The sequence below is a fragment of the Odocoileus virginianus genome, chromosome 4 (assembly GCF_023699985.2).
Source record: "Odocoileus virginianus isolate 20LAN1187 ecotype Illinois chromosome 4, Ovbor_1.2, whole genome shotgun sequence".
In the NCBI taxonomy this organism is placed as follows: Eukaryota; Metazoa; Chordata; class Mammalia; order Artiodactyla; family Cervidae; genus Odocoileus; species Odocoileus virginianus.
In genome coordinates this window covers 55,164,187-55,189,331 of record NC_069677.1, presented here as the reverse complement: position 1 = coordinate 55,189,331, position 25,145 = coordinate 55,164,187, and the positions used below count along the sequence as shown (strand labels likewise).

Genomic DNA, 25,145 nt, shown 5'->3' with positions numbered 1-25,145 from the left:
CTAGAGCAGTGGTTTCTTAGGGTTCATGCATTAAATTGCTGTGCTTCATATTTCAGTCCAGCAATTTAGGCAGCACCAAAGAGTAAACTGCTTTAAATAGGGCATGAGTGAAATGATATCTATCTGGGCATGAATTTTTTTTTTGGGGGGGGTCACACCTCATGGCTTGTAGGATCCTATTTCCTGACCAGGAGTCGAATCCAGATGCCCTGAAGTGAAAGCACAGCATCCTAACCACTGGACAGACAGGAAATTCCCTGGGCATGAATTTTGATTGTATTCCTTTCTTACTGTAGTTTTAATAATAATATATATATATTGATAATAATAGTAATGATAACATTGCAATTTAATGAAGACCTCCAAGATGCCAAAATTTATGCTTAGATCTCTATATTTATCAGTAATTTAATTCAAATAACAGCCCTATTATATAGCTGACAGGCCTTTATTATAAATGAAATTATTTCTTTGTCCATACAAGTAGCAACTGTGTAAGTTTCAAAGATCTTATCTTTATGATTATAAACATGATATGCTTATCATATTTTAAAAATAAATACCTTTATTACATAGGTTATGATGTAACTAGCTTTCTCTATTTTGATCCCTACTCAGAAATTCAACTTCTTGATCTCTAGCATACAAATTATGAAAGGATTCCCTCCCTTAATTAAAACATGCATCACCCACACATTTACCTTTTTTTTTTATTATAACATTTAAGTTCTCTCAGCTAATTTCAATTGTATAAGTGTCAATGATAGTCATCTTGTTAGCACATTATATCTTCAGATCTTACTCATTTTATATTTATCCTATTGTGAAAGTCTTTACCATTTTACCAACTTTACCCTATTTCCTCCACCCATGTCAGTCCCTGGCAACCACTTTACTGTTCTCAGTTTGGCTTAAAAGAAATAAAGAAACAAATTCTACATATAAGTGGTACTATGCAGTATGTGTCTTTTTCTCTCTGGCTTATTTTACTCAGCATGATGCATTCCGGATTCACCCATGTTTTGTAAACGATAGGATCTCCTTTTGTAAAGGTTAAATATGTGTATTTTTTTCACATTTCTTGATCCATTTATTTGTTGACACTTAGGTTGTGTAGAGTCCTCTCTTGTGTTGTTGGAAGAGGGTGTTGTCTATGACCAGTGTGTTCTCTTGAGAAAACTCTGTTAGCCTTTGTGCTGCTTAATTTTTTACTCCAAAGCCAAATTTTCCTGTTACTCCAGGTACCTTTTGACTTCCTACTTTTGCATTTCAGTTCACTATAATGAAAAAGACATCTTTTTTGGGTGTTAGTTCTAGAAGGTCTTGTAGGTCTTCATAGAACTGTTCAACTTCAGCTTCTTCAGGATTAGTGGTTGGGGCATAGACTTGGATTACTACGATACTGAATGGTTTGCCTTGGAAACAAACAGAGATCATTCTGTCGTTTGTGAGATTGCACCCAAGTGCAATTTTAGACTCTTTTGTTGAATACGGGGGGTACTCCATTTCTTCTAAGGGATTCTTGCCCACAGTAGTATATATAGTGGTCATCTGAATTAAATTCACCCATTCCAGCCCATTTTAGTTCACTGATTCCTAAAATGTCTATGTTCACTCTTGCCATCTCCTGTTTGACCACTTCCAATTTACCTTGATTCGTGGACCTAACATTCCACTTTCCTATGCAATGTTGTTCTTTAAAGCACTGGACTTTGCTTCTGTGATCAGTCACATCCACAACTGGACATTGTTTTCATTTTGGCTCCATCTCTTCATTCTTTCTGGAGTTACTTCTCCACTCTTCTCCAGTAGTGTATTGGGCACCTACTGACCTGGGGAGTTCATCTTTCAGTGTTGTATCTTTTTACCTTTTCATTCTGTTCATTTTTCTCAAAACAAGAATACTGAAGTGGATTGCCATTATCTTCTCTAGTAGACAACATTTTGTCAAAACTCTCCACTATGACCCAGCCATCACGGTTGGCCCTACACACAGGGTTCATAGCTTCATTGTGTTAGACAAGGATGTGGTCTATGTGATCAGTTTGGTTAGTTTTCTACGATTCAGATCACAAACTCCTTATTGCAAAATTCAACTTAAATTGAAGAAAGTAGGGAATACCACTAGACCATTCAGGTATGACCTAAAGAAAATCCCTTAGGATTATACAGTGGAAGTAACAAACAGATTCAAGGGATTGGATTTGAGAGACAAAGTTCCAGAACTATGGCCAGAGGTTCATGACATGGTGCAGAAGGCAGTAATCAAAATCATCCCCAAGAAAAAGGAGTGCAAAAAGGCAAAATGATTGTCTGAGGAGACCTTACAAATAGCTGAGAAAAGAAAGGAAGCTAAAGGCAAAGGAGAAAAGGAAAGATATACCCATCTGGAAGCAGGGTTACAAAGAATAGAAAGGAGAGATAAGAAAGCCTTTCTAAGTGATAAATGCAAAGAAGTAGAGAAAAACATTAAACTGGGAAATACTAAAGATCTCTTCAAGAATAGTGGAGATATCAAGGAAACATTTCATGCAAAGATGGGCACAATAAAGGACAGAAATAGTATGGACCTAACAGAAGCAGAAAATATCAAGAAGAGGTGGAAAGAATACACAGAAAACTATACAAAAAAGATCTTCATGATCCAGATAACCAGGATGGTGTGATTACTCACCTAGAGCCAGACACCCTATAGGTAAGTCAAGTGGGCCTTAGGAAGCATAACTATGAACAAATCTAGTGAAGATGGGGGAATTCCAGTTGAGCTAGTTCAAATCCTAAAAGATGATGCTGTGAAAGTGTTGCAACCAAATTGCCAGCAAATTTGGAAAACTCCGCAGTGGCCACAGGACTGAAAAATATGTTTTCATTCCAATTCCTAAGAAAGCCAATGCCAAAGAATGTAAAAACTACCCCTCCATTGCAGTCATCTCACACACTGGCAAAGTAATGCTCAAAATTCTCCAAGTGTGGCTTCAACAGTATGTGAACCGAGATCTTCCAGATGTTCAAGCTGGATTTAGAAAAGGCAGAGGAACCAGACATCAAATCGCCACTATCTGCCGGATCATAGAAAAGCAAGAGAGATCCAGAAAAACATCTACTTCTGCTTTATTGACTATGCCAAAACCTTTGACTGTGTGGACCACAACAAACTGTGGAAAATTCTTCAAGAGACGGGTATACCACCAGCTTACTTGCCTCCTGAGAAATCTGTATGCAGGTCAAGAAGCAACAGCTAGAACCAGACATGGAACAACAGACTGGTCCAAAGTGGGAAAGGAGTATGTAAAGGGTGTGTATTGTCACCCTGCTTATTTAACTTATGTGCAGAGTACATCATGCAAAATGCCAGGCTGGATGAAGTACAAGCTGGAATCAAGATTGCTGGGAGAAATATCAATAACTTCAGATATGCAGAATACATCATCTTATGGCAGAAAACAAAGATGAACTGAAGAGCCTCTTGATGAAAGTGAAAGAGGAGAGTGAAAAAGTTGGTTTAAAACTCAACATTCAAAAATCCCTAATACCAAAACCAGACAAAGATGCCACACAAAAAAGAAAACTATAAGCCAGTATCACTGATGAACATAGATACAAAAATCCTCAATAAAATTCTAGCAAACAGAATCCAACAACATATTTAAAAAGATCATACTTCATGACCAAGTGGGCTTTATCCCAGGGATGCAAGGATTCTCTAATATTTGCAAATCAATCAATGTGATATACCACATTAACAAATTAAAAGATAAAAGCCAGATGATTATCTCAATAGATGCAGAGAAAGCTTTTGACAAAATTCAGCATCCATTTATGATTAAAAAAAAAACAGAAAGCAGGCATAGAAGGAACATATCTCAATGTAATAAAAGCCATATATGATAAAAACACAGCAAGCATTATCCTCAGTGTTGAAAAATTGAAAGCATTTCCCCTAAAGCCAGGAACAAGACAAGGGTGCCCACTCTCACCACTACTACTCAACATAGTTTTGGAAGTTTTACCCACAGCAATCAGAGAAGAGAAAGAAAAAAGGAATCCAGATTGGAAAAGAAGTAGATGACATGATTCTCTACACAGAAAACCCTAAAGACATCACTAGAAAATTACTAGAGCTAATCAGTGAATATAGTAAAGTTTCAGGATATAAAATTAATACACAGATATCCCTTGTGTTCCTATACACTAACAATGAGAAAAAGGAAAGAGAAATTAAGGAAACAATTCCATTCACCATTATGATGAAAAGAATAAAATACTTAGGAATAAATCTACCTAAAGAAGCAAAAGACCCGTATATAGAAAACTATCAAACACTGGCAAAAGAAATCAAAGATCACACAAATAAATGCATAAATATACCATGTTCATGGATCAGAAGACTCAATATAGTGAAAATGAGTATGCTACCCAAAGCAATCTATAGATTCAATGTAATCCCTATCAAGTTACCAATGGCATTTTTCACAGAACTAGAACAAATAATTTCACAATTTGTACAGAAATACAAAAAAACCTTGAATAGCCAAAGCAATCTTGAGAAAGAAGAATGGAACTGGAGGAATCAACCTGCCTGACTTCAGACTGTACTACAAAGCTACAGTTATCAAGACAGTATGGTACTGGCACAAAGACAGAAATATAGATCAATGGAACAAAATAGAAAGACCAGAGATAAATCCACACACCTATGGACACCTTATCTTTGACAAAGGAGGCAAAAATATACAATGGATAAAAGACAATCTCTTTAACAAGTGGTGCTGGGAAAACTGGTCAACCACCTGTAGAAAAATGAAAGCAGAACACTTTCTAACACCATACACAAAAATAAACTCAAAATGGATTAAAGATCTAAATGTAAGAGCAGATACTATAAAACTCCTAGTGGAAAACATAGGCAAAACACTCTCTGACATAAATCACAGCATGATCCTCTATGACCCACCTCCCAGAGTAGTGGAAATAAAAGCAAAAATAAACAAATGGGACCTAATTAAACTTAAAAGCTTTTGCATAATGAAGGAAACTATGAAAGTAAAATGAAAGTAAGTCGCTCGGTCGTGTCCGACTATTTGCAACCCCATGGACTGTAGCCTACCAGGCTCCTCAGTCCATGGGATTTTCCAGGCAAGAATACTGGAGTGGGTTGCCATTTTCTTCTCCAGGGGATCTTCCCAACCCAGGGATCTATAAACAAGGTGAAAAGACAGCCTTCAGAATGGGAGAAAATAATAGCAAAAGAAGAAACTGACAAAGAATTAATCTCCAAAATACGCAAGCAGCTTATGCAGCTCAATAGCAGAAAAATACATGACCCAATTAAAAAATGGGCCAAAGAACTAAACAATCATTTCTCCAAAGAAGACATACGGATGGCTAACAAACACATGAAAAGACTCTCAACACTCATTATCAGAGAAAGGCAAATCAAAATGACAAAGAGTTATCATCTCACACTGTTCAGAATCTGTTCAGTTCAGTTCAGTTCAGTCGCTCAGTCATGTCCGACTCTTTGAGACCCCATGAACCACAGCACACCAGGCCTCCCTGTCCATCACCAGCTCCTGGAGTCTACCCAAGTCCATGTCCATCATGTCAGTAGTGCCATCCAACCATCTCATCCTCTGTCGTCCTTCTCCTCCTGCCCTCAATCTTTCCCAGCATCAGGATCTTTTCAAATGAGTCAGCTCTTCACATGAGGTGGCCAAAGTACTGGAGTTTCAGCGGCAACATCAGTCCTTCCAATGAACACCCAGGACTTATCTCCTTCAGGATGGACTGGTTGGATCTCTTTGCTGTCCAAGGGACTCGCAAGAGTCTTCTCCAACACCACAGTTCAAAAGCATCAATTCTTTGGCATTCAGCTTTCCTTATAGTCCAACTCTCACATCCATACATGACCACCGGAAAAACCATAGCCTTGACTAGACAGACCTTTGTTGGCAAAGTAATGTCTCTGCTTTTTAATATGCTCTCTATAAATGTAAATTACTATAGATATGTAAATGAATATAATTAATAATTATATTAAATATATTAAATATATTTATATATTTATACAATTTTATAGAATATAATAACATAGTAATATATAAATAATAATATAATATTAATCATTGCTGACTAATTATTAATTAATATTATTAATATATTATATATTATATTCTATATGTATAAATACATATTTAATAAATCTATATGATATATTTAATATGTTTAATTTTATATATTAATTATTTAATATATATTTAAATAAATAAATTTAATAGATATATTATATTATATATTTATAACTTATAAATATGTTATAATTTATATATTTAAATATATAAATATATATTATATAAACTGTATATAATATTCCATTGTATATAATATATATGTATGTATACCACATCCTCCTTATCCATTTATCTTTTGAAGGACTGTTAGTCTGCTGCCAGTAGATATCAATGTCTGAAAGACATTCCTAAGTTTTTTTTAAAGACACCAGATGCCCACAGATGAAAAGTATGAACCACAAGCACATAGGCCTGACTGACTGGCCCCACAGGGTTGATGATGTTGACTCCCAAAATAGCTCCCTTGGCCAACAACCAATCAGAAAAAGATCCAAAAGCTTCTCAGACACCCTGCAACCCACTCTTGTAATGTTGCCTTTAAAAAGCCTTCCCCCAAAAGCTATTGGGGTTTCAGGTCTTTTGAGTACTGATAAGATAAGGAGATAAGTCCCGGGTGTTCATTGGAAGGACTGATGCTGAAGCTGAAACTCCAGTACTTTGGCCACCTCATGTGAAGAGTTGACTCATTGGAGAAGACCCTGATGCTGGGAGGGATTGGGGGCAGGAGGAGAAGGGGATGACAGAGGATGAGATGCTGGATGGCATCACCGACTTGATGGGCATGAGTTTGAGTAAACTTCGGGAGCTGGTGATGGACAGGGAGGCCTGGCATGCTGCAACTCATGGGGTCTCAAAGAGTCAGACATGACTGAGCGACTGAACTGAACTGATGAATAATAGCAATTTATTGTGTAATCTTTTTGACTGATTACAAGATTTTTTTGGCTTGTTTTTCTATAAATTTATTTCTCAAGTCAACAAAATCTATACTTTTAGGAACTTCATTTTTAATACATGTAATTAAAAGTGAAAATAGGTGCATTAGAGAAACATAAGTTCACAATTTTTAGTAATCTTTATATTTTGGATATTAGCCACTTAGTAGTTATTTAATTTACAAATATCTTCAACCATTCAGTAAATAACTTTTTCATTTTGTTGATAGTTTCCTTCATTGTGTAAAAGCTTTAGTCCCATTTGCTTATTATTCCTTTTGTTTCCTTTGCCTGAAGATACAGTGTTGAAGAGCATACTGCTATGCTTTTTTTTGTAGGAGTTTTATGGTTTTAGGTCTTTAAGTCTTTAATATATTTTGAGTTTATCTGTTTTTTGTTTTTTTTTTCTTTTTTGGTGTGAGAAAGTAGTCCAGTTTGATTCTTAGCGTGTAGCTCTCCAGGTTTCCCAAGACCATTTGTTAAAGATGTTGTCTTTACCCCATTGTATATTCTTGCCTTCTTTGTCATAGTTTAATTGCCCATATAAGTATTGATTTATTTATGGGAAGCGCTATGCTATTCCACTGATGTATGGGTCTATTTTTGTGCCAGTACCATACTATTTTGATTACTGTAGATTTGTAGAATAGTTTGAAACCAGAGAGCATGATAACCACCAGCATTGCTCTTTTTTCTCAGTATTATTTTGGCTATTCGGGTGTTTTTGTGTTTCCATACAAATTTTAGAATTCTTTGTTCTAGTTCTCCAAAGCATGTCTTTGGTAGTATGATAAAGATTGCATTGACTCTGGATTGACTTGGGTAATATGGTCATTTTAACAATATCAGTTCTAATTCATAAGGACAGTGTATTTTTCCTTATGTTTGTTTCATCTTCAGTTTCTTTCTTCAGTGTCTTATAGTTTTCCAAGCCATGGTCCCACTATGCCTTACACTGCATGCTCACTATGTTTGAACACATAGTGACTGCCACCTACTATGTCTATGAGCCTGAGCATCTAAAATGATGTCCTTCACTAATTTCTGATATTTTTAAACTGCATCTTCTCTTTTTTTTCTCATAAGTCTGACTAGAGGCTCATCAAATTTATGGTTTCTTTTCAAGGAATACATCTTTAGTTTTCTTTATTTTCCATTTTTATTGATTTCTGGTCTGTTTTCCCTTATTCGTTCCTCCACACTTTGGGTTTACTTTGCTAGTCTAATTCCAAATTCTTAATGAAGGAAGCTTAGATCATATCCCTAAGATCTTTATTCTCTTCTAATATATGAATTTAAAGCTATACATTTCCTGCAATCTGCTTTCTGCAAAGTTTGATATGCTAAGATTTTCAATGTCTACAAAATATGGGTTTTTTTTTTTTTCAGTTTGTCCAGAGATAACTTCCTCAATCAATGAGTTATTTAGGAGTATGCTGTTTAGCTTCCAAATATGAACATATTCCCCACAAATCATTGGGTTTTTTATTTAATTTTATTACTGCAACTTAATTATACTAGCTATATTTAATGTAATTTAATTATATTTAATTATACTAATTATACTATGGACAGAGACAATACTTTGTATGATTTTAACCCTTTTTTAGCTTGTTGAGATTGTCTCCCAGATTTGTCATGTGGTGCACCATTGTGAAAGTTCTGCCTATAGTTGAAAAGAATGTTATTCTGTTGTCATTGGGTGGAATGCCCTCAATAGGTCAATTAGTTCTGTTGGGTTGATAGCATTTTTCAAATTTTCTATATGCTGACTGTTTTCCTATTTACTTGCTCTACCAGTTAGTAAGATTGGAGTATCAATTTGCAACTAATAATTTCAGATATTTCTGTTTCTTCTTTCAGTTTTATTTCAGTTCGCAATTCTTGCATTATGAAACTTGCTACTGTACACTTAATAAGATGGCTGTGTCTTCTTGGAGAACTAGGTCTTTTGTTCTTATAATTCCTGATACAGGTGTACCCTCAGCCACTCAGTCGTGTCCGACTCTGCGGCCCCATGGGCTGCAGCCTGGTGGGGTCCTCTGCCTATAGAATTTTCCAGGCAAGAATACTAGAGTGGGGTGCCATTTCCTACTCCAGAGGATCTTCCTGGCCCAGGGATGAACCCTGTTTCTTGCATCTCCTGCCTTGGCAGTGGATTCTTTACCACTAGCCCATCTTGTTATATATACTACTCTTTATGAATTATATATGTTTGAAAAATGAATTTTTTTTCCTTAGAGCCCCAATCAGTCTAGACCTTTGAAGAGACAACCATTGAAGTCTTCTGTCTCTTGAACTGTTGGTCTACCTCTCATTTTTATGAGCTTGTTATATATTCTAAAAACTAACATTTTCATAATAAAAGTCTTGCAAATACCATTATTCACATTGTAGCTTATCTTTCCAATCACTTTATAAGATTTTTAAAATATCAATTCTTCATTGTAACCAAGCTGAATTTATTAATATGTCTATCATAGTTTCTGAGGATTTGTGTTTAATATGTACATATATATATTTTGGGGTGGGGCTTCCCTGGTGGCTCAGATGATAGAGAAACTACTGCAAATGCAGGAGACTGGGGTTCTATCCCTGGATCAGGAAGAGCTCCTGGAGAAAGGAATGGATTAAATTGTTCTTCAGGACTTTTTCCTCTCACTCATCCTCATAGAATCTGGAAGTATAGAACAGCAAATAACCTGTATTTCTTTATCTCCACATTTTTGTTTTTCTCTAGGCTAAGCTCATTCAATCTGCCTAAAAGCATTCTGCTCAGTTGATCCCAAGCTTTACTTTCTCTTCAAGTCTCAGTTCAACTGCAAATTAAAAACCTTTCCCTTCACCAGCATCTTTACAACTATTCCAATGAATTTTGCCCATATTTGTATTAGGATGTTCTTTTGGCTCTGAGAATAAAGCATTTGCTTAGTTCTCCTACTCATTGACAGTATTTAATACAGAATTATATATTTCATATTAATATTCCTATTGGATGAATGTATAAATAAAGAATTACTGTCACTTATGGGAAATCATCATATAGTAATAAAGCATCTGGGATTGTATATCTTCTGGTGGTATCACGACAGATTTTTTGAAACTTTGTAACTAAAATTTTTGGTGTCATATTGAATATTAATGTGCCCTCCTTGGATCAAAAACACCTTTTGCATTTAGAATAGATGTGTGTGTCTGTTTCATTTTAGGCCTTGTGTGCTGAAATATTGGGGATAAACCAATTTATGGATTCATGGCATTCTTTTCAGGATTTCAAAGCATTTCACCAATATCATATGAAAATGTAACAGTGAAAGATACAACATGTAACAACACTCCTGTCCGTATATATGTGCAATAATGGAAGCCAAAATCCTTAAGAGGATTGTTTTATACCCATGGTGGCGGTTGCTGTTTGGGTAGGGTGATAAGGGTGATATTTTGGAAGATTCACTTCATATAGTGTAAATGATGACTCTCATACTATGATCTATAAGTTAAACATCGTGTTTCTGCTTCTGAGACTCATTTCATTCAAGCAACATGAATTAATGGAGTTTTTGAAATCTCAACCTAAATAAATGTTTATTAACATTTGGATTTTAAAACATTTATGTTACAAAAATTATGAGAGTTTCTGATCCTATCACTCACTGATAGAACTTACGAATTTTCCAGAATGAAGATGAAGCTCCTTAGAAAATAAAAGCGTTTCTTTGTCTTTGAGCTTACTAACATATTGCTGCAAATATCTTATTTATCCTTCAAGACTCAAATGATTATACTTCAAGTATGCTTTCTCAACGGCACCATATAGAGGTCAAAAAATGTTCCGTTTTTTAAATTAAATGTTAAAATATCATCTGCTTTCTTGAAATCATCTCCTGATTAAGAGCATACAACTAAATAATGAGTTATGTTTTCTTTCCTATTTTTCCCCCAGCAACATTTCTATCCCTTTCCCAGATCAAAATTTATTCAGAAAAATAGTTTTGTTTCTATGTTAAAAACACTTTTAGTAAATTTTTTTTTTCATGTAGGGTATCACAATGGATAGGACTGTGGATTAAAAGTATCAAGATTCTATTCCAGGCCCAAGATCCAAGGTGCTGAGTGTGTGGTTTGCAATGGAAAGACATGCCGCTATGCTACGTTGGGTCTATGCCGTGGGGTGAAGCAGGAACCAAAGAAGTCCAAACAGTCCTTCTAAAGTGTGGAACCCAGAGCAGCACCCCAGTTCCCTAGGTCGGAAGGGAGTCTGATTGCCAGTGTTCTCGGCTGGGTGACTTAGGGAGGGCTGGCATGAAACTAGTAATATTTTCAAATGGTGCGGGAAGAGATGATAGCCATACTGTGGGACTAAGAACGGTCAGAGACACAAGAGGAGCCTAGAAAGAAGAGGACGGCAGGAAAGAGGATGGCGCTGGCAACATCTAACGCTGAAGGCGTCCTGAAAAGTTGAAGAATGCCTCATGGACAATTCTATTGATTGTATGAGGGCAGAAATGACAGAACGATGCGATGTAGATGAAGAGTGAAAGAGATCTGAGGGCAAAGCTCTGCCAGCACACGAAAGGAGGAACACGTCTTGCTAGGAGAGCTAAGAAGACCAGTGGAGAGGTTGCGTTAGTTGCATGTATGCGGAGTTGATTGTTGAAAAGTAATTAAGGGAGTGCTGCTTAAAGATTACAGTGAATAGGCAGCGTTATTAACTGCTCTTGATACAGTTGGGTTTCTAAAGGAAAACTTTTTTATCATGGCTGATTTGTCTTTCAAATCTGAAAGCTTTGTTCCTTAAGCTATTTTGCTAGATTTGTACTTATATGAGTGCTAATTCCCGACTCACACACACACACACACACACACACACACATTCTCATGAAAAATATTTATACAAACTTGCAGTCTCTTGTTTACTCAAATCCTTTCCAAATTCTACCCAGAACCCTTGGGAGGATTAATGAGAGATTTCTCCCCTATATCTCAACAGGGCTGTCCACTCACCTCTGTTAAGTCAGCTATTTTATTTTCTTTTGTAATCTTGCTGTTGACCTGTATCTGTGCCTGTATGCCTCATTGATGTGAGCACCTTAAAGTCAGAATATATCTCTTCATATTTGCATTCCCAGCCTCTGACTACATGCCAGCTGCATAAAAGGCAGGTAAACAAAGCTAATTTGGACTAGGCAATTGAAAAACTTCTCAAATGGAAAAGGGGCAAATGAAAGGATCACCAAAGAGAATGATTCACATTCTATTGAGATGTGAGTATGTGCATTGATCAACATGAAACTAGGATCGGACTTTTTCTTCCCTTTTGTTAGTATTTCACAATAAAGAGAAGAAATTTACAATATTGCCACGGTAAACTTTATTCTTAACAGTACCATTTTTCAATTGCTATTAGTAATCCATTATTTTTTCTTTTATTTCAGATTATTATACCTCTGACCTTCTGTCAAGATGGACAGCAGACAGGTTGATGCAGTTGTCACATCAACCAAGTAAGAGCTGTGTTCATTTGATTTTAGGCCACATGCCTCACATATCAACATACAGTCAGCTATAGAGTGTCTTTTATGGCAAAAATTAATCCATGCCCCTGATGAGACTGACTATGACTATAAATAGAGAAATCTAATGTCAGAGGCTGTCCAGTCCAGCATTGGAGAAAAGACATACACATAATTCAAAAAGAAACAAACACCAAAAACTTAAAACATTGTTCAAGGCTGCAGAATCAGAGGGACTTAACTACTGGCTCCGGATTTTTCCCTTATAATTAGTAGGGTACTAAGGAGGTGAACTTTGGGGCCAGAGGACTGAGATTGAATGTAGATTCGGCAAATTGATAACTGTGTGATATTTTAAAGGAAGCAAACTCTAAATATTAACAATTTGCAAAACTCATCATTTATATGGGGATTAAATGTCATAATACCTGTAACAGTGCTTGGAATGGTGCCTAGAAGCTAGTAATCCACTGTATAAAGCAACTATTACCATGTTAACTATGAAAGGTAAGACAGAACCTATCTTAAAGTCCTTTTTAGAGCACTGTTTAGAAAGAGTAGGAAAAAGGTTTGAATTTTCTATGGAATATACTCTCTGTGAGAAGCTACTTAAACCTTAGAAAATAAAGAATTAATGGACTAATGCAGTAAAGATTATGTCAAATTGGAATAATTTTATAAAGTTGGAAAAATAACTCTGTAGAAACAGGTAGTAATAATGACTGATTTTTTAAAAATACAGTATGGGAATTACCAAAACTAGTCATTCTGTAAATATTTGTTGCTAGCAAAAGATAGCAGTTAGAAAGTTTTCCCCCAAAACTGAACCAAATTGATCATTCAAACTCTAAATTTTGATTATAAAAATGATATTCAGAGATTGCAGTCACATTTTATGATTAGGAAAAATACAATTTTCAACAAGTATCCTGTTGATAAAAACAAAATTTTATTTTTGATTGTGAATCAGAAGTACCTGCCTTATATTAGTATATGACTAAGAATCACTGGTTATAGCACAGGAAACTCTACTCAATATTCTATATACTCTTTTGTAATAACCTATATGGCAAAATGATCTGAAAAAGAATGGACATATGTACAACTGAATGACTTTACTATACACTTGAAACTAATACATAAATCAGCTATGTGCATGCTAAGTCACTTTAGTCGTGTCTGAGTCTTTGTGAGTCCAAGGACTGTAGCCAGGCTCCTCTGTCCATGGGATTCTCCAGGCAAGAATACTTGAGTGGGTTGCCTTGCCCTTCTCCGGGGGATCTTCCCGACCCAGGGGTCAAACCTGCGTGTCTTATGTCTCCTGCATTGGCAGACAGGTTCTTTACTACTAGTACCACCTGGGGCACCCCAATAGAAAATAAAAGGTAAATAAATAATAAAAAAAAGCTTAATGGTAAACAAATAATTGATTGTTTTTCTATCTCATCTACAGACTAGACCCAAAGTACCATTTTCCAGTTCAATTTGAAGATGTGTACACTGCATTGAAAAGTTTTTTACAACCCCAAATTCTTGCAAGATGTGTAGATCCTGTAAGAATTGGTATCTCTGGAGACAGTACTAGAGGGAATTTAGATGCAAGAATGGCCCAGCATTTTCACTTACTAGGTTTTCTTTTATCTTGTATTAAAAAATTTTGATTCTTACTTCTAAATTATAAATATGCTCTTTAAGTATTTTTTCTTTTACTTATTTTGAGGAACACTGAGGTGAACAATTTTATACTTTAATACTTTTGTAAAATGCTGATACAATTTCCTGTATGGTATATAAGTATTTTTAACAAAGAAAATCAATAAATGATAGCAATAACTATAATTAGGAAATAAAAATATTTTATTTAATCTGAGTATATTCATAATATATATTCAGAATGTTGTATATTATAATATACTATAATATGCGTATGTATCTTACTAGAAGCAAATATAGGTCATCACTGAGAGAAGGCAACCTCATCCTATATCTCAATTTATTCCAAAAATTAACTTTTCATTTCAATAATCAATAGAAAGCTGAAGGTAAACAGGTATATAGACAAAGAGGAAAGTAAGAACTAGTTAAGGGCGAAAAAATCACCCAGATTCAGATTTCATTATCCTTAGAAAAAATGTTTTAGTAGAATCTGTTTAATAGAAACAAAAATATATTTTAAAACTTAGAAATATGCTCATGGAAGAAGCTGTAAATTATGGATTATTCAAAAAATAAAGAAATAAAACTTCAATTTATGAAAATATTAGCCTTCAAAGTTAAGCATTTAATATAGACTTTAAGATTATTTTCAGAGAAGTTTTAGATTCATGGCAAAATTGAGAAGAAGACAAAAATTTCCAAACTACCCTCTGCCACACATACTTAGCCGTCTTCATTATCCACATCCCCACCCAGAGTGAGTCATTTGTTTCAGTTAATGAGTTAGTATTTACACATCATCATCATCATCCAAAGTTCATAGTTTGCTCTTGGTTTTACAATGTAGATATTTAGTATTATATTGACTGCAATACAATATAGAAATTGGAAGACAGATCAGAAAAAATTGTAGTACTGAACAGCTAGATTAAAAGAAAATGCAAAATGAGAAAAGACATTTAAGACTAATATGAATATATTAGACCAATATATGAAAAGACTAATATGAATATATCTTTCTATTCCAAGGACAAAATGAGGACATATTTTTGGAAATAAAATTAAAGAGAATTCACTGCCCAGCCTACTGTCGCTTAGGATTTTAAAGAGGATAATTTCAGGCAGAAGAACATCAACCACAGATGGAGGACCAAAAAGGCAGGAAAGGACTCAGAGTGTGGTCCACGATGTGCGCCAACACTTGCTGTATCCTCTCTCAAGGGGAAACAGCGAGCCGCAAGAGACAGCTGTACCTGCCTCTGTTCCCAACAGACTCACGTTCAGGTTCCCTCACACACCAAAAAAAAAAAAAAAAGCCAAGAAATGTTTATTAATCCTTTTTCTTAAAAGTTAATATAAAACAATGGCAAAACTGAACCTGAACTTTACTGACACAGGTGGAACCATCTGCAGTGGCGGCATCATCTGTGGGAACAAAGATTTAATGTAATTGATTTTCTGTGGTGGTTGGTGGGTCACTAGTCTCATGGTTATGGAAGCTGCACATTTTTTGGAGGAAAATCGAGAAACTGCTGGAAGTTTGGTTCTCCAGGCAGCAGCCCAACACAAACCAAGGATCTGGGGATCTTCTCACCATACCAAGATCAGACTGGGCCATATTTTTGAAGACTGTGCAATGTCCAATCCTGTGACAGAAACTGACAAGCAGGAAGCTTATGTACTCAGTGAGAGTAGTATCTTTGTCTCTAAGAGACCCTTTCATTTTGAAGATATGTGGTACCATCCTCTTGCTGAAAGCACTGATTCCCTTGCTGAAATTTGCTAGGGATTACAGTGAATTTGGCTTAATTTAAAGCTTCTTTTATTCTCATAAGAATTTCATGAAGTTGTCTCACCAAGGATACCCCCCACAGGCAAAAATAGACTTTATTAATGCAGTTTTCCCAAATGAAACAGCATGTTGTATGGGACGCATGAATTCTGACTGTTGGTATTTTGTATACTTTGGATTTCCCAGAGAGTTGGGTAATCAGTCAGCCAGATTCAAACCCTGGAAGTTCTGATGAGTGAGCTTGACCCAGCAGTCAGTTTAAAGAAGAAAATCATATGGTTATCTTAACAAGTGTGAACTGTTTACAGATAATACTCAGCATCTATAAAGATGAAGCAAATAGGAAATGGTGAATAGAAGAGAATTTCCTAACTTTGAAAAAAGTATGTAAACAAAAACACTTGGAAGAAACATCATTCTTATTGGGTAGTTATTAAAAGTTTTCTCTTGAAAATTGGATGCACACTACCACTACCAAATTGTACCTGAAGTCCTGGCCAGTTCTCTGAATGATGAATAAGCAATACCATTTTTCAGTGTGATAATCAGTTTGCCTTCTATTAAATAGGCCAGTACTTCAGGTATATCCAAGACAAAGTTGGTAGTGTTTGGAAAAACAACCTTTTGAAAGTCTGAAAATTTTAATTTATCCAAACATTACTGTGCAACAAAAAAGAAAAAAAACTTGGGTTACTAGATACATATCTTATGATTGATAGAATAATCATTTTGTCTCATTGTTCTCAGAAGCACATTGCAGGAAAATTAGCTTAGAAGAAAATGATAAAATTTTACTGTTCCTGGAAAGACAAGGACTAGGCCTAGAAAAGATAGAGCAGAGCTGAAAAAAATTAAAAATTAATAGTTTCACATGGTTTATACTCTTTCAAGATCAAACATCTCTTCAGTATGAGAGCTATCTCCTCCCCATCACAATGTTTCTTGACATACTTAAATATTTAAAATAGTCTTAATAATGAAAAAGAGGATCAAATACCTGCAGGTTACATAAGTATACATTCATATTATAATAAAAGATCCTTTAACAAGGTTTATGCAGAGAGTCCTGATTATTTTTGTTTTGAAAATTAAAATTTATATTTAGTTTATGGACATCTACCACTAAAATTTGCTTGACATTAATATTTTTGTTCTTTTACCAACTGTGTAAATTATGTTATATTTTTAAGGATTTTTAAATTTAAGTATGCCTTTTTTGCAATGTGGTTTTTTTTCCCATTAAAATGACTTATACACTCAACATATCCTAATATTTTTCAGCTCTTAGAAGATCCACATGTCAAGATCAAACTCAAGGTCCAATCTTTAATATATCCTGTTCTTCAGAATTTTGATTTCGATTTACCATCATATTGAGAAAATGCACAGTAACCAGTTCTGTCTAAATCATTCATGGTCAGATTCTGGAGTGAATATTTTACTACAGATAGATCAGTTAAGAAAGAAATGCTTTCCAACCAACTCATTCCCCTGGAATCAAGCCATCTGTTCAAATTTGTTAATTGGAGTTCTTTGCTCCCTGATACGTTTTAGAAAGGCCACATTTATAAGACTCCAACTCATGGTAGTTTAGAGCTGGCTAAAAAATATTCAGGGATTCAGGATGTGACACTTCACCTTCACTAGCTGATAACCACAAGTTGTGTGGTTTACCCCTGACCTATGTCATCACTTGTCAATATGATGTCTTAAGAGATTATGGCCACATGTATGTTACTCGACTTTGGAATTCTGGAGTTCAAGTAGTGGATAACCACATAGAGGGTGCATTCCATGGAACACTTTCTTTTCTTTTTACTAAAGTTGGTTATAGTGCAGTCAATCAGTATATTAGTTGGCTACATGAAAATCTGTAGTAAAAATCTGATCAATATAAAAAAATGTAAACCCCAGTGTTGTAGGAAAAGCTTGCAAAGAATTCACATTAAGAATGTGTGTTTTAAAGATCAGTCTTCCTAAATCCACATGCATGTAATTGTTATTGTCAAGGAATGTTTTTTATACATTAGTCTCAGAGTGAATTCACTCACTTTTGTTTCTCAGAATGTATTATTTTTCTGTTATTTCTTTCATTTTAAAAAGTCTAGGTTTCTTACATTCCTTTCATTTTCCTTGCTTGATAAATGTTATTTCAGCTAGAAGAAATATGTGCTTGTTAATTACAAAGGATTCACTCAGCATGATTTCAGGTCCTTGGAGAAGATCCATTTATTGATGGCATGAATGAAGCTGTTGCTGCTGTAGCAGTTTAGTCACTAAGTCCTGTCTGACTCTTGTGACCCCATGGGTGCTAGCCTGCCAGACTGCTCTGACCAGGGGATTTCCTAGGCAAAAAATGTTGGAGTGGGTTGCCATTTCCTTCTCCAGGGGATCATCCTGGCCCAGGATTAGAACCTCCATCTCCTGCATTGTCAGGCAGATTCCTTACCCTGAGCAACCAGGGAAGCCCAAACACTATCATTGGGCTTCCCTTCACTGGGGGTCAAGTGGTTGAGAATCTGCCTGCCAATGCAGGGAACACAAGTTCGGCCCCAGGTCCTGGATGATTCCACATGCTGCCAAGAAACTAAGCTTGTGCACCAATACTATTGAACCAAAAACAGCAAAGTTACCTGAGAATGTTTATATAAAACAAGCAAAATCATTGCTATATAAATGAATGGATATGAATTTGACAAGAACAGAAGCCCAGAAGCATAATTTATGTATCATTATTATGTATATTCTCTAAAATTTATACCTCACCTCAGTCACTCAGTCGTGTCCGACTCTTTGTGACCCCATGGACTGCAGCGTGCCAGGCTTCCCTGTCCATCACCAACTCCCGGAATTACTCAAACTCATGTTCATGGAGCTGGTGATGCCATTCAACTGTCTCATCCTCTGTCATTCCCTTCTTCTCCCGCCCTCACTCTTTCCAAGCATCAGGGTCTTTTCCAATGAGTCACTTCTTCGCATCAGGTGGCCAAAGTATTGGAGCTTCAGCATTGGTCCTTCCAATGAATATTCAGGACTGATTTCCTTCAGGTTTCACTTACTGGATCTCCTTGCAGTCCAAGGAACTCTCCAGGGTCTTCTCCAACACCACACTTCAAAAGCATCAATTCTTTGGCACTCAGCTTTCTTTATAGTCCAAATCTCACATCCATACATGACTACTAGAAAAGTCATAGCTTTGACTAGATGGACCTTTGTTGGCAAATTACGTCTCTGCTTTATAATATGCCATCTAGATTTGTCATAACTTATCTTCCAGGAGCAAGTGTCTTTTAACTTCATGACTGCAGTTACCATCTGCAGTGATTTTGGGATCCAAAAAAAAAAAAAGTCTGTTACTGTTTTCATTGTTTCCCCATCTATTTGCCATGAAGTGATGGGATGAGATGCCATGATCTTAGGTTTCTGAATGTTGAGCTTTAAGCCAACTTTTTCACTCTCCTATTTCACTTTCATCAAGAGGCTCTTTAGTTCTTCTTCACTTTCTGCCATGAGGATGGTGTAATCTGCATATCTGAGGTTATTGATATTTCTTCTGGCAATCTTGATTCCAGCTTGTGCTTCATCCAGCCTGGCATTTCACATGATGTACTCTCATATAAGTTAGATAAGCAAGGTGACTGTATACAGCCTTGACATACTCCTTCCCTGATTTGAAACCAGTCTGTTATTCCATGTCCATGTCCATGTTGCTTCTTGACCTGCATACAGATTTCTCAGGAGGCAGGTCAGGTGGTCTGGTATTCTCATCTCTTGAAGAATTTTCCAGTTTTTTGTAGTCCACACAGTCAAAGGCTTTGGTGTAGTCAATAAAGCAGAAGTATGTGTTTTTCTGGAACTCTCTTGCTTTCTCTATGATCCAATGAATGTTTGCAATTTGATCTCTGGTTCCTCTGCTTTTTCTAAATCCAGCTTGAATATCTGGAATTTCCTGGTTCATGTACTGTCGAAGCCTCGCTTGGAGGATTTTGAGCATTACTTTGCTAGCTTGTGAGATGAGTGTAATTGTGTGGTAGTTTGAACATTCTAACAGAAGCAGAAGGTATTAAGAACAGGTGTCAAGAATACACAGAAGAACTATACAAAAAGATCCTCATGACCCAGATAATCACAATGATATTATAACTCACCCAGGCCAGACATCCTGGAATGTGAAGACAAGTGGGCCTTAGGAAGCATCTCTATGAACAAAACTAGTGGAGGTGATGGAATTCCAGTTGATCTATTTCAAATCCTGAAAGATGATGCTGTGAAAGTGTTGCACTCAATATGCCAGCAAATTTGGAACACTCACTACTGGCCACAGGACTGGGAAAGGTCAGTTTTCATTCCAGTCCCAAAGAAAGGCAATGCCAAAAAATGCTCAAACTACCACACAATTACACTCAGCTCACACACTAGTAAAGTGATTCTCCAAGCCAGGCTTCAACAGTACATGAACCATGAAATTCTAGATGTTCAAAAACTGGTTTTAGAAAAGGCAGAGGAACCAGAGATCAAATTGTCAGCATTCATTGGATCATTGAAAAAGCAAGAGAGTTCCAGAAAAACATATATTCTGCTTTATTGACTATGCCAAAACCATTGACTGTGTGGATCACAACAAATTGTGGAAAATTCTTAAACAGATGGGAATATCAGACCACCTGACCTGCCTCTTGAGAAATCTGTATGCAGCTCAGGAAGTGACAGTTAGAACTGGACATGGAAAAAGAGACTGGTTCCAAATAGGTAAAGGAGTGAGTCAAAGCTATATTTTGTCACTCTGCTTGTTTAACTTATATTCAGAGTACATCATGAGAAATGCTGGGCTGGATGAAGCACAAAGTGGAATCAAGATTGCCGGGAGAAATATCAATAACCTGAGATATGCAGATGACACCACCCTTATAGCATAAAGCAAAGAAAAACTAAAGAGCCTCTTGATGAAAGTGAAAAAGGAGAGTGAAAAAGTTGGCTTAAAACTCAACATTCAGAAAATTAAGATCATGGCATATGGTCCCATCACTTCATGGCAAATAGATGGGGAAACAGTGGAAAGAGAGAGAGACTTTACTGGGGCGGGGGGGGGGGGGGCACTCCAACATCACTGCAGATGGTAACTGCAGCCATGAAATTAAAAGACGCTTACTCCTTGGAAGGAAAGTTATGACCAACCTAGACAGCATATTAAAAAGTAGAGACATCACTTTGTCAACAAAGGTCTGTCTAGTCAAGGTTATGGCTTTTCCAGTGGTCATGTATGGATGTGAGAGTTGGACTATAAAGAAAGCCGAGTGCCAAAAATTGATGCTTTTGAACTGTGGTGCTGGAGAAAACCCTTGAGGGTCACTTGAACTGCAAGGAGATTAAACCAGTCCATTCTAAAGGAAATCAGTCCTGAATATTCATTGGAAGGACTGATGTTGAAGCTGAAACTCCAATACTCTGGTCACCTGATGTGAAGAACTGACTCATTTGAAAAGACCCGGATGCTGGGAAAGATTGAAGGCGGGAGAGAAGGGGACCACAGAGGATGAGATGGTTGGATGGAATCACTGACTCAATGGACATGAGTTTGAGTAAACTCTGGGAGTTGGTAATGGACAGGGAGGCCCAACATGCTGCAATCCATGGGGTCAGACACAACTGAGCGACTGAACTGAACTTAACTGATTTGGTATTTCCTGCTTCCCTGGTGGTCAGATGGTAAAGAGTATGCCTGCAGTGTGGGAGACTGAGGTTCATTCCCTGTGTTGGAAAGATCCCCTGGAGAAGGAAATAGCAACCCAGTCCAATATTCTTGCCTGGAAAATCACATGGACAGAGGAGCCTGGCAGGCTACCATCCATGGGGTTACAAAGAGTCAGACACAACTGAGTGACTTCACTTTCTTCTTTTCTTATTTCATATTTAAGGCTGTTACAAATTGCAATACCTTATTTGTAATTGTCATTTTCTTACTATTGATATCAGGAATATAGAAGCAAAATTGCTTTTATATATCTATATTTCAAAACCTTGCTTTAATTTTCTTAGTAGTTCTAAAACTTCTCAATGAAATATTTAAGACATTCTATGTAGATAATCCTGCCATCTGTGAATAATTATCCTTAAAAAATCTTACTTTTTATGCATATTTCTTATCCTATTGCACTGCCTAGGACCTCCAGTAAAATGTTAGAGAAAGAAAGAGTGGCTAGAAAGGACACTTTTATGTTTTTTCCAGTGTTCAGATTTTAATTATTAGATATCAAGTCTACTATTTAAGTGTTTGATATTAGGTCTGTACTTTGGAGTTGCTTTTTACCAGTGTGTATATTCTCTTCTCCTTCAAGTTTTGAAGTTTCACTGGGACAAGGAAATAATTGCTGAGTTTTGTCTAATATGGTTGCTACATAAATTGATATGATTGCAAGCCTTTTTTCCCCTTTATCCAGTTTATCTGGTTGTTTAATCTGCAAGGTTAATTTTTGAACTCCAGAGAGGAAATCCATAATGGCATACAATACTTTATTACTTTTTTTACTTTTTATTACTTTTATTACTTTTTCTTTCTTTCTTTTTTAAGAACAGATTTTTATTCCACTTAGAGACTCTTAATTGTGCTCCATAATCATCAGAGTACATGACAGTCAGTGAATGACTTTGTAAATAAAACCCCTCATTTTTATCAACTGCCATTGACTCCTCTGCTCTCTGCTGAAGAAAAGGAGAAAGCATCAATGCAAAGTTGTCAGGTGGGGTAGAAATACACAACGAAGAACACAGCACAAAGTCCTTTCATGTGTGAATTTCCCCCTCGCCCCACAAGACCAACACTGTATCATTCCATTTGATCTATTACCAAGCCTACTATTTTGATAAAGGTCTTTGAGAACGTTTGTTTGCAGGGCAGGAACAGAGATCCAGAAATAAGAATGCACCTGTGGACACAGAGGGAGGTGGGGAAGGGTGAGACAGATTGGGGGATAGGACAGCCATGCACGTGTGGGAACCTCCGGTATAGCGCAGGAAACTTCGCTTGGGGCTTTGTAGTGATCTCGAGGGGTCAGATGGGGGTGGGTGGCAGAGAAATTCAAGAGGGAGTGGATATATGTACACATATAGATGATTCACTTAGTTTTACAGCAGAAGCTAACACAATGTTGTAAAGCAATTATACTCCAATTTTCAAAAGGTAATGATTTGGAAAATGTGAACATGTAGCAACAAAGAATAGCTATTGGGCCAGAAACTAGTAACACTTTAGAAAATAGATCAGCCATATAGCAGGAATATAGAACATGATAACGTGCCTCCCAGAACATGATAACCCTGTCTGAAACACATTTCTAAGTTGCTTTTTTAAAAATAAATGTGTATTTATTTGATCGCACCAGGGTTAAGGTGCAGCACATGGACTCTAGTCCCCTGACTTAGTTGAACCTGGGTGCTCAGCATTGGGAGCTCAGAGTCTTAGACAATGGACCCCAGGGAAGTTCCTCCTAAATTGTTTTTACAGACACCAGACTCCCACACTAGGAAACTGTTAACCACAAGTACATAAACCTCAGACTGGTTTGTACCACAAGGTTGATGATGTTGACCCAAGTATCTCCCTCAGCCAGTAACCAATCAAAAAGAAAGATCCAAAGTCTTATCAGGCACTGTGCAACCCACAACACTAATGTTGCCTTTAAAAACCCTTTTCTGAAAGTCATTGGGGATTTCAGGTATTTTGAGCACTGACTGCTCATTCTCCTTGCTTCAGTTCAGTTCAGTCACTTAGTTGTGTCTGACTCTTTGTGACCCCCTGGACTGCAGCACACCAGGCCTCCCTGTCCATCACCAACTCCTGGAACTTACTCAAACTCATGTCCATTGAGTCAGTGATGACATCCAACCATCTTATCCTCTGTCATCCCCTTCTCCTCCCACCTTCAATCTTTCCCAGCATCAGGGTCTTTTCAAATGAGTCAGTTCTTCACATCAGGTGACCAGAGTATTGGAGTTTCAGCTTCAACATCAGTCCTTCCAATGAATGTTCAGGGCTGATTTCCTTTAGGATGGACTGGTTTTATCTCCTTTCAGTCCAAGGGACTCTTAAGAGTCTTCAACACCACAGTTCAAAAGCATCAAAGATCAGCTTTCTTTATAGTCCAACTCTCACATGCATACGTGACCACTGGAAAAACCATAGCCTTGACTAGATGGACCTTTATTGGTAATGTCTCTGCTTTTTAATATGTTGGTAATGTCTCTGCTGTCTAGGTTTGTCATAACTTTTCTTCCAAGGAGCAAGAATCTTTTAAGGCAAACCATTCAATATCACAGTCATCCAAGTCTATGCCCCGGCCAGTAATGCTGAAGAAGCTGAAATTGAATGGTTCTACAAAGACCTATAAGACCTTCTAGAACTAACACCCAAAAAAGGTGTCCTTTTCATTACAGGAGACTGGAATGCGAAAGTAGGAAGTCAAGAAACACCTGGAGTAACAACCAAATTTGGCCTTGGAGTACGGAATGAAGCAGGGCAAAGGCTAATAGAGCTTTTCCAAGAGAACTCACTGGTCATAGCAAACACCCTCTTCCAACAACAGAAGAGAAGACTATACACATGGACTTCATCACATGATCAAACCTGAAACCAGATTGATTATGTTCTTTGCAGTCAAAAATGGAGAAGCTCTATATAGTCAGCCAAAACAAGAGTGGGAGCTGACCATGGCTCAGATCATGAACTCCTTATTGCCAAATTCAGACTTAAAGAAAGTAGGGAAAACCACCAGACCATTCAGGTATGACCTAAATTATATCCCTTGCAATTATACAGTGGAAGTGAGAAATAGATTCAAGGGATTAGATCTGATAGAGTGCCTGAAGAATTATGGATGGAGGTTTGTGACATTGTACAGGACACAGGGATCAAGACCATCTCCAAGAAGAAGAAATGCAAAATAGCAAAATGACTCTCTGAGGAGGCCTTACAAATAGCTTTGAAAAGAAGAGAAGTGAAAAGCAAAGGAGAAAAGGAAAGATATACTCATTTGAATGCAGAGTTCCAAAGAATAGCAAGGAGAGATAAGAAAGCCTTCCTCTGTGACCAGTGCAAAGAAATAGAGGAAAACAATAGAATGAG

General features: G+C 36.7%; 2 pseudogenes; both read left to right on the top strand.

Annotated features, from left to right (window-relative positions):
• The first annotated feature begins 2,949 nt into the window (after positions 1 to 2,949).
• Positions 2,950 to 17,904, top strand: LOC110132927 (arylacetamide deacetylase-like; annotated as a pseudogene).
• LOC139034669 (S-adenosylmethionine decarboxylase proenzyme pseudogene) lies at positions 12,483 to 17,424 on the top strand (annotated as a pseudogene).
• Positions 17,905 to 25,145: the final 7,241 nt, after the last annotated feature.